We start from the raw sequence: 5,096 nt of genomic DNA, 5'->3' as shown, positions 1-5,096 counted from the left end.
AGGTCAGGAAGCGCCAGGTGCGGCCTAGACAGGGAGAGGCGCGGGTGAGAGAGAGGGGCCTCTGGGCCTGCGCAGTCTGGGGGTCGGGGCCGGTGGGGGGTGTCGCCAGGACCCCGGAGACGGCGGGGCACGGGAGGGAAAGAGAACGCAAGGGCAGGATCAGACAGACACGGGGTCGGACAGCCACGGGGCCAGGCCCAGCCCCACTCACCTCCAGCCCCTCCGTGGTCTCCCTTGGCTGCGCTGGCCAAGCCCCGGCTCAAGGACCTCAGAGGCAGAGCCATGGCCGGGAGAGAAACTGGGATCAACCGCACTGTCCTTTCACTCTCCTTCGCTGAGGCCTAGGTTCTCCTCCCCTCTGTTTGGACCAATCACCTGTTGAGTCTGGAACATGGGTGGCTATTTTTAGGGGTTTTCTATATTTAAAATGGGGCCTGACTGGTGTGATGTCCTCTCCAGACAGCTGCTGTCCTGTGCCTCTTATTTTGGCAAGGGAACGTTTAAAGTACAATATGCCATTTCTTTCTTTTTTTCTGTAAAAAATAATTGTGGGGAACTATTTTGTTCAACAGGTTATTCCCTGTGGCTGGCATATAGTCCCTTAATAAATATTTGTAGAATGAATTAAGTGTCTTTTTGAGTCTGTTTTTTAAGCTGTAAAATGTATAATAATTTGTACTTTTTATGATTCTTATGAAATTTAAGTAAAGTAACATAGTAATGTGCCAGCCTAGAAGCGGGAAGTAACTGTAGTTCAGTATATGTATTAGTTACAGTTCTTTGCAGAGAACGGAACTCATTTTCACTAATTTTGTTTTATTTTTTAATTTAATTTATTTAATTTTAAAGATGTAGGGTACAATTCAGGATTAGGTATACAAGTGGTCACCATATAGGTAAAGTTTGGGCCTTCCTTTGGCCCCCACTTTGCTTGGGTTGAGATCAGGGTACCCTTATTGATGTTATGTGTCCCCTCCACACCCCTGGCAGTGTCCCACTACTGCCAATCCCTTTCTCTGCTTAGGAGTGAGAACGTGCGGTATTCACTTCTTTGCTTCTGTGATAGATCACTGAGAATTATAGACTCTAAATCCATCCAAGTTGCTGTGAAGTCCATGATTTTGGCTTTCCTTATGGCTGCATAATATTTCATTGCGTTTTCACTAATTTTAAAAGATAAGCAATTGAGAATCTTAGGTGACTCGTAGTTTGTCTGGTATGGTGGTCAGAGAGGGCTTCAGTCTGCACAGCCAGAAACAAACCATTCTGTGGGTCAGCTGCTGAGGTGCCACCATAGCTCACACTGCAGGAATCTGGATGCCAAAAACTTCATTCATTATCATAATACTATAAGAAAGGAATTGGCAATAGTGGGAAACCTCCAGGTGAGAGGGGGGTGGAATCGGCAGTAGTGGGAAACTGCCAGGGGAGGTGGGGAGGCATACCTCATCAACAAGGGTATCTGTATAATGAACATTTGTATACCTAACCCTGAATTGTACCCCACATCTTTAAAATAAAAAAATTTTTAAAAAAGATTTTTTCCCCCAGGAAGCTGAAACGCACAGGGAAAAACAAAACAAAACAAAACAAAACTTCATTAATGCTACCCTAGAATGCCAGTGCCAGGGCAGCATTCATCTCTTGAAAATGGATTTTTCATGAAGTTTGTATCTTTGGGTCTTTTTTTTTTTTTGGAGACGGGATCACTCTGTCACCCAGGCTGGAGTGCAGTGGCATGATCATGGTTCACTGCAGCCTCAGCTTCCTGGGTTCAGGTGATCCGCCTGCCTCAGCCTCTTAAGTAACTGGGACTACAGGTATGTACCATCATGCCCAGCTAATTTTTGTACTTTTTATAGAGATGAAGTCTTACCATGTTGCTCAGGCTGGTCTTGAACTCCTGGGCTCAAGTGATCCTCCCACCTTGGCCTCCCAAAGTGCTGGTATTACAGGTGTGAGCCTATCCTTAGGTCACTCTCTTCTGAATCAAAGAATCATGTGGGTGTACCAATTGGCAACACCTAGGTGCCCTAGCTGCAAGAAGGGCTGGGAAATTGAGTTCTGGCTTCTGTCTTAGGAAGGCAGGAATTGTATTGTGGGGAAAAAATCCCCAAGTATAGGAAGAATTTTCAAAAGATGCAGGGCAGCCTCAGACCCGACAAATGCCTTCTGCAAAGTATGCTATTTCAGTCTGAAAAATATGACTACTTGGAGGAGAAAGAAGAAAGCCTAGACAGGTCTGCATAAACTCTATATCAAAGCGGGTCGCTAGAAAGCTACAAGATTGGGCAGGGTTGACATCTGCTTTGCTCACTGTTCTATCCTCAGCATCTGACATGAACCTTGACATGATGTAAGTGCTCTAAAAATATGTATTTATACATGTACCCTGTAAAGCTATTGAAATAAAATGAAAAAAAGAAAAGTAAAAAAATGTATTCAATGAATGCTTGAGCCATGTTAACCCTATAGAAATGTCTTTTCAGAACTACAAACAGGATGCTTCCAGCTTTGATAAGTGTTGATGTACCTGATATGAATGTAATATGCAAAATGAAAAGCAATTATATATATATAATATATATATAAATATATATAATCTGACTATATAAAAGAAAAATGAAGAAGATAATGTTTTCAAAAAAGGGCTCCATACCTGTTTCTACAGTTGATAATAAGCTGAACACCAGCTTTCACCTAACTTTATTAAGCTGCTGCTGCTGCTTTTTTTTTTTAATAACCTTGTTGAACCGTCAAATATTAAACAGTGTTGCTAAATTACTCCTGAGCTCTCACTGAGCTATAACGAAATTATTCCTACAGTTGCTTTTTCCCAGTTGGGCTTTGGAATTGCTGTCAAGAAGAAAGAGCCTTCTTCTAGTTAAAGTTACCTGGCGTCCCCTTCCACGTATTGTCTGCTTCCTGCTTATATATGACAATGGCTCCTGGAGAAAACAAAAATGAAGATGGGCATTTTTACTTGAACAGGCTCAAGGCTCCATTTCTCCCCTAACTAGCCCCTCAGTTTTGCTGGTCATTGCCAAACAATTCCCATCCCCTTGTTCTCAGCTTGGAAGCTCCACAAAGAGCTTTTCTTGTTAGGACTTGGTGAATGCCCTGAGAGCTGCTACCAATCTCTGCTATCACCATCGTGTGATGCACTTGCCCAAGTACCAGAGACGTATGTAGTCTGTGTTTTTTTTTTTTTTTTGAGTTTAAGTCTCACTCCATCGCCCAGGCTGGAGTGCAGTGGCACACTCATGGCCACCCCAGCGTCGACCTGCTGGGCTCCGGCGATCCTTCCGCCTCAGCCTTCCATGTAGCTGGAACTGCAGGTGTGCGCTACCATGCCCGGCTAATTTTTGACTTATTGTAGAGATGAGGTCTCGCCAAGGTGCCTGGGCTGATCTCGAACCTGCGGACTCAGGCAGTCCTCTCACCTCGGCCTCCCAAAGTGCTGGAATTACAGGCTTGAGCCACTGCGTCCACTAAGCCCATCATGGTTTTGCCTTAACCACCTCTCTGAAGAAGCCGTGCAAAACTGTTTCCTGCAGGCTTTGTACTCACTGTTACTTCATAAGTTCTCTCTCACACAGTTGATTAACTGGGTTGCTGCCAAAGTTTCCAATTTCTAGAGGTTTATCTTTTTCTTTGCTTTAGACTGTTAAAGAAACTGCAGTGGGCAACATCCCAGCCCCTTTTCAGACATACCTCTGCTGTTGGTGGTAAAGGGTGTAGAGGGACGACTCTGTGTTAGCTTTTCTTGTGCCTCTTTCCTGGGACACTACATACATGTGATCTTATTTTCCAAAGCAAAGATCAATTGCAACACGTGATCTACTAAATATACATTCTGTTTATGGAGAGCAGAATATTTGAAATTTGATTTGTCCTGGAAAGATAATTGCGTGGTGATACAGGACATGGGTCAGCTGGAATGAATGGTAAAGAACTTGGAGGTAAGACAAATCAGGGTAGGGCCCACCAGTGGACTAATGGTAACAGGATGATACAGTCTAAGGAAGGACTATTAGCTCCCTCTGCCCTTGGGAGAGGCTAGGAGCTTGTTAGAGTGGATGTCTATTGTTGTATGTTCTCTGCCCAGTATAGCCATGCCTTCCTCTGATAATACCCAGGGATTTCTTTGTGAAATCTCATCCTCTCTTCCCCTTATTTTCAGTTCACAGTTCAGGTGGGGTTCATCCCTCTAGTTCCAAAAGGGGTCACACGACCCAGGCCTAGCCAATCAGAGCATTCCATTCTTCAGGGCCACAGTGATTGTTTTAGGGAGGAACAATATTGATAATCTCAATATTGGGACTTCCTTCTTGGTCTGGTGAGCTGCTAGAGGCTCAGGCTAGGGTCCTTATATTGAAGTCAATATTAAAGCCATTTTTCAGAGCAGACCTGAAAGGCGAGATCTAATCTTGTTAATATTACTTGAATCCCTCAGTTCTGGATCAAGATGGGCTAGAATTGAGAAAGATCTGTGCCCTTAGACTTTTTAGTGGCATGAAATAACAAACCCCTCATTTGTAAAAGCCAGTTTGAGATGAGGATTGAAGTCTTAATTTAATGCTAAACATTTTCTGCATAACCTTTACCCACACATTTCTGGTTTCTGCATAACCTTCAGCAGCACATTTCTGGTTTCTGTTTCTCTGTATTGTATCTGTGTTTTATTGAAGTTTTCTGGCCCTCTTTTGTAGATATGATAGATATGTCTTTGCTAAATATTCTGGAGTATGTATGGCTTAATGAATTAAAGTAAATGGGCATCTGAAGTAAAGGAATTTAGTATTTGTTAAAATGAAGTTAGTCAAATAAATTACACATTGAAATATAGTCCAAATTGCTAAAAGCTTAATGGTTGAGTCTCAGTACTTTTTCTATTTCACAAAAGTAGTATTACACATCAAAATAAATCTATACACTGTGATCTGATTTCTCCCAAATCTGTTTCTAATGCTGGGAACAAGGAACATGAAGGGTTTTGGCTGAGCTGGCAACACTCACATACTTGTGCTTGGTTTGCCTCATGGCTAGTGTAACTCCAGCCAAGACTGCTGTTAACCACTAACCATGGGGTAGTT

This window comes from Carlito syrichta, unplaced genomic scaffold (assembly GCF_000164805.1).
Source record: "Carlito syrichta isolate Samal-C Ts95f unplaced genomic scaffold, Tarsius_syrichta-2.0.1 Scaffold123424, whole genome shotgun sequence".
Lineage (NCBI taxonomy): Eukaryota > Metazoa > Chordata > Mammalia > Primates > Tarsiidae > Carlito > Carlito syrichta.
This window is presented reverse-complemented; position numbering follows the sequence as displayed.